Below are 12,447 nucleotides of genomic sequence, written 5' to 3' on the forward strand. Positions count from 1 at the left end.
AAGAGTATTTATTGACCATTCATCCAATTCAAGTTTCCACTAACTTGTTGCAGTTTAATCTAATTCAATGCCCGACTTTGAGCACCTATTATTTAAATTGCCTAGACAGTTCTCTTTAAATTACCTTGACATAGCATAAAAGTGTGAAAAAGACTTGCTTTAGCACGAATGGGCCAGTTCGACCGTAGCGATACTACTTCCTCACAGAAAACCGACGTGAAACAACACTTACGTTGTGCGATTGGGGTTACAGAGGCCCAATTATCTTCCCAATCCCCGATTACCCAAATACCTTTAAATTTCTAACCTCTAAAAGGCCGGCAACGCACTTGTAACACCTCTTGTGTTTCAGGTATCCATGGAGAGCGGCGATTACTTACCATTGGGTGATTCGTCTACCCGTTTAAATAACAGTCTTAAATTCTCACATTAATCTTAGCAATAATTTCGTCCTCAAAGCACCCCTTTACACTATTACCAGTAAATTCCAATAGTCAACAATCAACAGTGATTTCCTGCTAACAACACAGCCTGCATCCGACAACTGACCAAACAGGTTCCAGATCAGAATCAGAGACCAATTAATTGCTCAGTATACCACGAATGTGACAGGCCCACAAACCTTGTATGATTTACGTTCCTATATCATTTTGTGCCAGCCTCTAGGACCTTATTTGTTGGAGCTTAGGTGAGCATTTTTCTTATTTACGAAAACAAATGGGACATAACAGTGATTGTGTCAGGAGTTGAGTAATGACTTATTGGGTATGAAGACTTGTTTTGTGGCTTGGAAGTTATTTGTATGGTCATTCGTTTTGTACGTGTGTCCAGTAATTATAGTAGAAGAGTTTGAGACAACTTTTAGGGTGTCATACCCTAAAGATGATATATACCGACGATGATATTTATGTGCCATGATAATATACAAGTATTTACAGACTTTTTTTATTTATTTATCATTTTTACAATTAATACAGGGTAATGCATATTTAATAGCAACCAAAAACCACTAAGGTTTAAACTTGTGCTATCATGAATCCACTTAAAGCTATCTCGAATACCGAGATTCTTACCTAATTTAAGCTTAAATGACTGGACCAAACGACTATTATTAAATAATACTTTATTTGATATTGACAATGGTGTATCAACCGATACACCATTGACAATATTAAATAAAGGATTATTTTGGTAGTGTTTATAGCCACTCTTGAGGGTCAATATTACAAGTATGTTTGATATTAGTGAAGAAATCTGCTAGACTGCATTCTCGCCCGTCATTGGTCGAGATTATTCTCACAACCAATGACATGGCCTCATTTCGAATGTTTCAAATTGAGAATTACAGAATGGCCTAGCCGATCGTCTTTTGTTTCATACCCTCAGTAATTCAATTACTCCTGAATGGTATAAATCAGGATCGTCATCAATAAACTGAGAAAGCCACATATAGAGGTATTATAGTTTTAAAATAAATAAAAGAATCTTTTCGCAGATCTGATTACCTATCGACAAAGCCCTGATCGGTTGGATTTAAACAACTTTATTGCGCTAAATCTTTTTTTAAACAGTTTCTGAATACATTTTATTCAACTTTCAGGTGCTAACCTTTCTTTTAAGGTTCCATACATTTGTAGTATAAAAGAAAAAATACTTTATTTCAAAGACAAAAGAGTTCATTACTATTTATCATATCATTGATGTAGTAGTCACTAAATATTAATGTTCAAAATTACAATTTCGAAACAAAACTCGAAGTACAAGTCAAAGGTTTCTTTCTCGCCCGTTTTATATTGAACCCTAAAAACACCTCTGAACTATCAATCAGATTTTCAGATTCAAATTTACATTTGAATTCTCTAAATCAAGTGATATTTAAATAGAAGTTTGGGAAACTTTAAATCAAATTTTACGATTTCATTTAGAGTTCACACCTCAATGTCATTTGAGACGGTGATGATAAATACATGTCTACGTATCATCTGAACTTTTATTCCCGAAGGAAAATATAATATCATAACGGGTATAATAGGTATGTAACCGACTATACAGGGTTGAAACGGATCGTTATCATATAATTTATTATCATTTATTTATCACCGCAAACAAGTGATGGTATAAAACGAGATTATTTTTTTTAAATTGAGAAATTCAATGTTTATTTTATGTAATAATAATTGTAACAAACATGAAGCTCAATTCAAACTACAAACTTGGAACTCTTGCTATGTATACTACCAACAAAGTCAAAATTATTTATTTCAAATAGACCAGTCACTTTTGAACGTCAAAGCAAATATCATCTATCGGTCTGTCCTCTGGTGAAGCCTTTTCTCACCTCATTGATGTCATCATACTATATCATTCACCTCAACCTACCCCTAAAGACCTCTTCTAAAATGATATGGAGGTTGTCTATCACATAATCCGCTTATCCAAAACTAAACTCGATAGTTTGCTTAAGCCTTAATATGAAAATTGTCCTTAATCAAAGGGTGAGTGGCTAATAAACGCAGGCAGCGATTAGGGGGCTAACTTAGAGCCGGATCTGTAATAAGCCTAAGTAACAAGTGGGCTCATGGCTTATGACATTAGCAACTGAGCGGGTTAAGGCGTATTCATAGCGTTGTGATGTATATTCGACCGAGCAGATAATTTGTAAATGAGCCTGCAGGTTTAATTTAAGTTTACGTCTTTATAGTTGGTACTAATTTATCTTCATATACAAAACTGGTTGCATTGAAACACAGAGGTGTACTGGCTGAGCAATGTAACTTATAACATTTTTAACCCTTAAAAGGCATAACATTAAAGTAAAACATTTTGTGGTTTATTAAAATATGCGTTTTGTAATATTCATTGAACTTTTCGTTGAAGTAAACATGGTGGTAAAAATATTCCCTTTGCCTTATAAAGGGAGGAGATAAAAGGAGTGTACTCTACATAAGTACTTAATATAAACAACCTGTCATAAGGAGTACTTTTGACATAAAGCAAGAAAATAAAAAAATATCATTATATATTTGGTTTAAAAATTATATTTATCGATTTACGCACATAATACACTAGATGTAAATTTCCATACCACGGGCCACCGACCCAAGGATACCTCGTCGAAAATTATACAGCGTGATGTTTTGATAATGTATTATGAATTCGTATGCACTTTCAAAGTTTGTTTTTTTACATGGCATATTCTTATACTGCAGACAAAGTATTTACATAAAGTACTAGCGTGTTTTGTTTGTACGTCCTTCAATTACGAGTAGTTACAACATGGACTAACCTAAGTCTAGTACTTGCACAAGCACTTTGCTAAGGCGATCACTAGAATCTTTAAACGAGAACAGAGGAACTAAGTGTTTTCAGAATACATAGACAAATTAGACCATTTGTTTAATGGACACGAAAGAGATTTTTGGCCGGAGAATTAAGGACTGAGCACTAAGTAGTTGCACTTGCAACCACTATGCAAACAAGACAGTGAAACTATGAAGTAAATAATTTAATTATTGTATTTTCATAAATACTTATGATTTCGATATTTTACGTGATAAAAGTCATCTTTTAAATAACTAAATTCGAATTTTAATACACTTGGGAGCAATAGCGACGTTTTTTCTTTTAATTTTTCAACAATAAAGAATATCTTTATGTTTTATATTTTTATGATACAAGACGTTTATTAATTGGTAACGTATGTCGTACGAAAAGCAATTTAATTACCTTTAAAATTATAGCTTTTTGTTGTAAATAGGTCTTATTTAGTATGCATTGCCAGCCTTTTTAAAACGAAAACGCTCTTTTTTGTACTAGAATCTGTCTGTTCTAGACACAGCCTAAGAACACACACGGTAGGTCAATTCCACAATCATTAGTTAGATGCTACTAACTCTAGTTAAAGTTATAGAGTAGCAGTCCCTTCTAATGGCATTATGTTGTTTGGGTCAACTTCGCTAAGACCGATGCTAAGTCGCCGTTTAGCACAAAAGCCCGTCCTTTTTGTTCGTGATTAATAGATCTAAGGTTATGTGTTAAGTTATGTAGCACACAAAAATATGTCTTATTGTGTATTGAGATTTGTTTCATTTTCGTTTGTGGATGGTAGTTTCATATGTGGTACTGTGACAAATTCTTGGACTTAGGTCTTGAGTTAACACTTCACTTTACTTCATACATACTATACCTTTCTTCATTTTGATTGATGAAGGGCTGGTAATCTTACGTATACATCAATCTATATACGGTACATAAAAATCAATTGCTGTTCGTTAGTTTCGCTAAAACTCGAGAACGGCTGGACCGATTTGGCAAATTTTAGTCTTGAATTATTTGTAGAAATTCCGAGAAACTTTAAAAGGTGAGAAAATAGAGTTTGAGGCGGTACGAAGTTTGCCGAATCAGTTAGTTATTAATAAAATATTGGCTACATCCAAATATTTTAAGTTTAATATCATACATATTAATCTAAACACAGACTACAATACAAATGTACATTGTATATAAATATTACTTTGCTCAACAAGTCGTACGTTAACCCCAAACACAAAGAAATAAAGAAACCAAAATACATTTTTATTTGCTTTGAGTCCTAAAAGTAACATGTTTTCGTTTATTGACGTACTTAATTTAATATGATACGCTTTGCATAAGTAATTAAATAAAAGACTGTCACAAAGAACCCACACACGCACACACACGCACACATGTACAAAGGTACGTAATAACAATGACCCGCATAATTATGTAGGTATAGGTACTGTGAGACAACATCAAGCTTGCTTGTATGGAAAACCATGGATAGATAGAGTAAGGATGATGACAGAGTATGAAAACAAAGTTTAGTACGTCTGTTAGGAAATTAAAAAATATTAGACACGTATTTTTTATTATATCATATAAGATAACAATACTTAGATAAAACGAATCAAAGTTTAGGAGTGAGAGCAAATACGTTATTTCTACTTCTCTCCGGCTCCGGCTCGAAAACCAGGTGGTTTTTAATCAGTAAGAGTCTGACACTCCCTCTCGCCTTGCCCAAAGTGAAAGAAGTGACATTAGCCCCTCAAAAATAGTTCATTACTCTGCCAATCTGCTAAAGAATATCAGCTATGATGTTATTAGTCGTAGTAAAATACCTGCGAAGGAATGAATATGAACGGAACACGATTCAAGCCGAGGCGAGGCGACGACCTCGTATAATCGCAGTTCAGAAAATGCACATCCAGTGCTTCTCATCCGATCTTTTCTAGCGGAAATTATTTTATAAAAGATTAGAATGGAAAATTTCTATTATAAAAGTTATGAGTATCTTTTAGACGGCTGCCTGTGACCGGCTTTAGCTTTTCAAAAGGTTTTTTTTACATATTAATGACTTTTTGTTTGTCTATCCAGATTTATTCGTTTTATATTGACCCCGAATATCTAAGTAAATGAAATAATATAAGAGTTAACGATATGAATCGTGTCATAAGAACCGACTAAGCTACTATTTGACTACAGATTTGACTGGGCAGCAACTAGGATTTCCAAACCGTCTGCCAAACGCGAAGATTTTGGCAAACTTTCTTATGTAGAGGACGCATATGGCCCGCAATCCAACAGTGGACTGCCACGGTTGCAGCTTAAATAACCTCACAACATACTTATTTTACTTTGGTCGTGGTGGACCATAGACTTAAAACCCGCTTTTCATGCATGAGGGTGCGGTTGCAAAACCTACCAACGGCAAGTACCAGTGTGACTTCTTACGAGTTATATGTACTTTTTAACATTGTTTAGATACCACTGACAAACATCGTGAGGAGTTGTCCTAAAATAAAAGGTGAAGGAAAACATCGTGAGGAAACCGGAGCTTATCATTTCTTATTATAAGTCAGAATTTGTCAACCTGCATTGAGCAAGGTGATTAATACTGAAACCTTCTCCGTACGAGAAGAGGATTTTGTTCAACAGTGGCCTCTTATAGGCTATTGATGTGTGTGTACCACACATAAGTACAATAGGTAGGTATACAAATAACTTTTACACGGTAACAATAACCCTAAACATTCATACGATCGGGGTAAATTGTATAGGTTTTGCTCAGCGAACCAGATCGAATAATAGACATAAAATATGGCTCGTTACGAATTATTTTGTACAAAATTCTAGCCGAAAAATCACCTTTCTTCCAAACACTGAGCGGATACGAGAACTGCCTTTGAATCTTAACAAAAGTCCCCGAGGCAATTTTTACAACGTTTTAGCAAAAGAAAAACGTATTTTGTGACCCACTGATAAGTAAACCAAGACGCTTATACTAAGAAAATACGCATTATGTTTTTATTTATGTAGTGCACACTACAATAGCCCTTTTATGAAGCAAAAACGTCTCTCAGATCATAATGGCTAAGATTTTTATAGCAAAATGTCGTTATTCCGGCCGCACGATACAGTAAGCTTGTGTACGTTAATACACCGGCCACCCGACCTAGTGCGGGCATTAAAACCGCGGGAACACACGCCTTTATAGTTTTTTATTGTCCACAGATAACAGTCTAACATTTTGATAGAATAGGTGACCTTTTGGTGATATAAAGTGGTGGTCTTTTTAGTGAGGTTATTAAAACATGAAGACTGTAGTGTTTCGTTTATGTGTATCACGGATGATAACACTATAGTTTCTCTGTTCGTTTCTGTGTGATGTATGTATATTCATCTTATTTTATTAGTAAAAGGAGCATACTTGGGGCCTGTTTCACAATGTTTTGATAGCTGCTATGTCCCAGATAAATTTAAATTAAGAACGTAATTTGTATGAACTATCTGACATATAAGTTTATCGGATACTTATATTATGTAGGCGCTGAGTCGTGAAAATAAGTCTTTCACCAAGCAACAAGCCAGCAAATTGTTGCTCAACCGTAGTAATTAGTGAAAAGGCTAAAACTAAACCCAGGCTTAGTGATTGGGTCTGCGGACGGCGAGCAAGGGTAGCTCGCCGCCCGACCAGAACCAGGCGGTTACGGCGCGTCGCGTTCCGCGCGCGCCTCAAACCAGACCACCACAGATACGGCCCAATAGGGCTGATGACTGATCTGGAGCTGCGGACAACGTAACAGGTTACCGGGGCTCCGGATCAAAGCAGGAGAAGTTACGGGGTGGTTTTTAGTCAATAAGAGTCTGACACTCTCTCGCCTCACCCTAGGCGGGAGAATTCATTGGATGATTTTCCCCCTAAAAAAAAAAAAAGGCTTAGTGATTCTGTTCAGCCTAATCTCTGATGCTCACGCTCGACAAAATTTGAAGTAATTCCTCCGTACGAATTCGAGTCGCTATCCGCTCATCTCACACCCGCAACGCGGGGAAGCAATGCCACGCATGAGCGACGCGACTGGACGTCGAGATAAAGGGATTTGCACTTAATACCTTGTTGTCCGGAGTGTGCCTAGGAGAGAATGGACCAGCCGACCGACAGCCAGCGACTGACCTGTATCGCGCCCCAGAGCAAATACCACTCCGTTCCTTTTTTAAACAAACAGTACGATGACACATCGAATCAACAACGAGCTTTTGTTTCTTTTTACGTGGGAGTTTGCGTACCAAAAAGGTCGATTACATTGAAAACTCGTCGATAATAATTTTGAATTTGGAACAGCAATTTATTTTAGGCATAATGGTTTTGTCAGAGTTGTCATATTTCTAATGTAACTGTAAATTATTTTGCGTTCATAATTTTCCAGTTAATTGAAGTTTAGATATTACTAAATTAGGTATAAAATGTCACTTCTAGTTAATAAATTATAATTGTTGTGTTTAATATTTCACAAAGCACCCGAGTATTCCAAGTACTGTGTAACAAAAACATAATAAGATTTTAATTCATACAAAGTTTTCCAAGAGACAACTTTGGAAAAGTGTCTAAGTTAAGAAAATATGCGCGCCATTTTCGTACCAAAATAAACATATTTTACTTTGTTGATAATACAATAAAATATAGAATAAAAATGCAAATGAAAGTAGAAAAGAGTGCATAAAGTCAGTTGGAAATATCGTGAAATTATTATTATTGTACCTCTTCAAACTTTTGCCAGTTCCGTTGAAATAAAGTTTCTTTTTCATCAGAAATAACCTCCGGTCCGCTAATTATTCTATCTGCAAGAATTCCAGACTACTTACAATTGTTTCGAAGTTGCATTCTCCGGAGTAAAATAAAAAAACCGCAGAGTAAGTGATGAGGAAAGAACAAGCGTAATTAACCTTTTTTTGAATTATGCTTCCTTTTTAGCAATTTGCACAGACATTTTTTGTTTTTTATTTTTCGTTCATTTATGTATATTTTTTCTTTCACTATTTTGCTAATATTATAGTTTTTTGTTGCCAGTATTATATTTCGAACTGTATTTATTTACCTGACTGTTTTTAATTTTGCTCTAATAAATACGGTATAATTAACGTTTCATATTAGCATAAAATATATCCAATCTAGTAAATATGCTAAGTACATATAAAAAAATAAATACATTAAAACGGACAAACAGTAATGAAAATCGTGGGTTCATTAAAAAATAACCGGAATCCCATCGAGGTGGAACTTTAAAAGCTTTTTAAAACGAACTCAAACTTTTGAACTTAAACATTTAAACATTCAGTATTTCGGATCGAGAAATGGAAAATTGATAACCTCTTTGGTCCAAAGTATAATAAGTACCACTCAAGATAATAGATATTACTCTCTGTATACTAAGGATAGTAAGTTTAAGCATACTATATATTATTTTGATTACCTGTTATTCGTTTTCGCCACGACAGACTTTATTTATGCCTTTTATGAATGAATGAATGAAGTTACAAAGCTTATAATAATCTTCCACTTAATACTTAGAAATCAAATTCATTCATGTCGGTTTCACTTGCCTCTGCTCGGCTTGTATAGGTCTAGGTGATATTTTATAGCTTATAATCTTCTTCAATAAATGCACTATGCAACACAAAAACAATTATTCAAATCGGACCAGTAGTACCGGAGATTAGCGCGTTCAAACAAATAAAAAAAACTCTTCAGCTTTATATATTATTAGTATAAAGATAATATTCAACCCTCAGAACATAGCACTCCACGTTTTAATAAAGGAGTTATTGATACCCAGCCCAGTTAGTACTAAACTCTTAGTTAGTACTAAGTTCTTATGAATGTAAAACTTTGATCGATAGTTCTATAGTTAAGAACTAGAAACCCAAACAAGAATTGAACACGTGATGAAAACTTTACTTTAAGGTTATCATCCACTGAAAATACTAAGCTATGAACCCAGCAATTAACTAGTCATTTAAATTTGAACTTTAAATCGTATTTCGTATGATATATTACATAACGTCAATACAAAAAAGTCAAAGGCGGGTGGCCAGCGCGCGGTCCTCTTGAGTTGTAGCTGCGGCGCCCGCGAGCTTCAAGCGTGCGGTCCGCATGCTGTAAGCGCGCGGGTCACGTGTTTGTAAGACCTTTAGTCAAAACAGACACACACTTTTGTTTTCTTACTTTATTAAATGATGTAAAATTATATTTATTTTGCAAATAGGTTACAATGTAACTCTTTTACACGTCAATCTATTAAATAACTAGATGAGGCCGGCTTAGCTTTCACCTCGTTCACTACCATCTTTAAGTGAAGAACCAGCCTAAACCTGAACCGTTAATGAAACCCACCTCTTATACCAGACACACGTAAGTTGATACAGGCTATTTCAGTGAGACCCGCAAAATACGTCACTGAACTATAACAACAGCACACTAATAAAACAACAACACACCCGGATCCTAAATAAATTTTCCGGTTGTTTCATAAACCGGTTTTCTTGTCACGGTCCAACACTATTCGGTGGGTAAACACTACATTAACTCAGACAATAGCCAGCCAGACCTATTTTATTTCACAACCCGCTTGTAGTTCATTTAAAACCGGATTAGGGTGACCATGATGTATGAAATGTGCAACTGTCCTGAATATTAATGGGCTAGGATTTGGATGTGACGCGTCATAACGTTTTAGTCCTTTTTGGGTGGGAGTTATGAGTTAGGTTTGCAATGTTTATGGAGATGATGGGAAGAATAAATGTTGTTTTTTTTAATTGATGTTGATTAGACGTCACAAAGAGTAAGAATACTTAAAAATATTATCATGTAGTATTTTCTTTTCCTCAAAATTTAAAAAAATCGGTTATACAACGAACCCCACGGGCATAGACCAAGTGAACTTCATGAGTATGTAGTATTATTATTTATAATGTTTTTTACGTCGTTTGTTTTTTTTTTAATACAATCATCAAATATAATAAATAGGGTGTGACTCACATTATTATTTTTGCCCAAACCCCGAGATCCTGTCATCTCGGGGTTATTTTTTTAACCTAAGTAAGACCCTTGCATGATGGTAATAATCTCTACCAATAGAATAGAATTTTAAATAATACTAGCACATCATGGTCCCCCCACCACGCTACAAGTATCTACAATTAATTTCGCGTTACAGAGAAATATTTTAAAATTAATTATGAACTTGCTCGTGGCAAAACAGATTGTTAACACTTTAACACAATGTCCTTTTGTTCTTAAGGTTCAGAATCGCTTAACTACTCGTGTGTTTACTGTAAATATGTTATTCATTTTAGATCTTATGATAATGATGTCTTAAAGACTTTAATTGAATGTGAAAGTGTCTTAATGAGCTTGTGGAGGTTAATAGAGGCTTGATTTTGCTTTGTAGAAAAAACTGCATGCATTTTTTAGAAAAACCCGTTGTCCATGTTGTGCTTATAGAAAAAAAAACCACCTGTTATTTCTCAAAAAAGACGCACCGCTCTGCTCGGCTTCTGTTGATCATAGCGTAATGTTTTATAGCCCATAACCTTCGTCAACAAATGCACTATCCAACACAAAAATGATTATTCACATTGGATCAGTATTTGGGGAGATGTTCAAACAAACGAACCAACAATATCTTCATATCGTGTGAGATTTATGGTCAGCATCGCACTTAAGGTGCTTGTTGGTGCTGGTGAAAGTTTACCACGACACTTCCCAAAAACATCATATACAATTTTATTATAAGTTAAATAAAAAATTATAATTAACTAGCTGGTGCCCGCGAACTCCGTTTCGCCAAGAGATGTTAATGCGCCAACAGAAGATAAAAAACTATTATAATAGAGTCATTTCCGTATGTTTTTAAAGTGAAGGTGTTGCATGCCAGTTAAATAACCACTTCTCATATATGTTGATCAGGACACTTTGTACTTCCACCATACCGAACGTCGAAATACATCGCAATAAGCCTAAAGAATTTCTTTATACACCACATTTGATGTTCTACCTGTAGGAGCCAATACAAACAAATTATCGGAGCTAGTGACACGCGAGAAAGCCACATAAAGCTGTCCGTGTGAAAAACAGCTCGTCCTAAGATCGACACCAGCGGCTCGAAGTGTCTGACCTTGTGACTTGTTAATGGTCATCGCAAAACATGGAGTAACGGGAAACTGCACGCGCTTAAATTGAAATGGGAAATGATTTGGGATTAGCGGTATGCGTGGTATAAATACTACTTCACCAGATCCACAACCCGTGAGAATTTCGGCTTCTATGATATTACTTCGAAGTGCAATTACTTTTAGCCGAGTTCCATTGCACAGCTTAGGGGTGTTAAATTACGAAGCAACATTATGGGAATGCCTACTTTTAAAGTAATATTATGTGCGGGGAGTCCAGGTGCAGCGAGAGAGTTTAAAAATTCAACCGGGTAATTTGTAACATCCATTTGATCTACCACTGTATTTATAGACCGGTATACAACTTGGTCTCCTTCAATTCGCTCTAGAATAATTTGGTTGATGGCAGCGGCTTGGTCATTTTTGGGCGTAAGTATTGCTCGCTCACAAAGCCATGAATTGTCTTGACCTATTAATTGGGAAAGATCACCATAAACCAAATCAATGAGTTCCTCCACCGAAGCAACAATTTTACATAGGTTGTCGGGTAGAGTTACTGAATTACTTGATTCGGGAAATGAGCCTTCGCCGATTTTTAATAAAACTCCAGAAAATTCCTGCGCACTGGGGTTTCCACCTAAGTGAGCCCTCATGTTCTGCGTCAAGCTCAATTTTTCTATCCGAGGCCAAAGCACGGAGCGTTTTAGACATGCCCCGACCTCATCAGCTCTAGTTCCTCTGGTAATCACGGGTAGAGTCTGACGAAAATCGCCACAAAATAAAACTGTAACCCCTCCCATAACGTGATCATTTCGCCGGATATCTTGTAGAGTGCGATTAACGGCTTCCACGGCCTTTTTGTTCGCCATCGTACACTCGTCCCAAACGATTAGGCTGCACTCTGCAAGAATCTTTGCCTTTTCGCTATTTCGGGATATGGCACAAACTGGTGTTTCATTTATATCTAGGTCCAAAGGTATC

The sequence above is a fragment of the Spodoptera frugiperda genome, chromosome 30, assembly GCF_023101765.2.
Source record: "Spodoptera frugiperda isolate SF20-4 chromosome 30, AGI-APGP_CSIRO_Sfru_2.0, whole genome shotgun sequence".
In the NCBI taxonomy this organism is placed as follows: Eukaryota; Metazoa; Arthropoda; class Insecta; order Lepidoptera; family Noctuidae; genus Spodoptera; species Spodoptera frugiperda.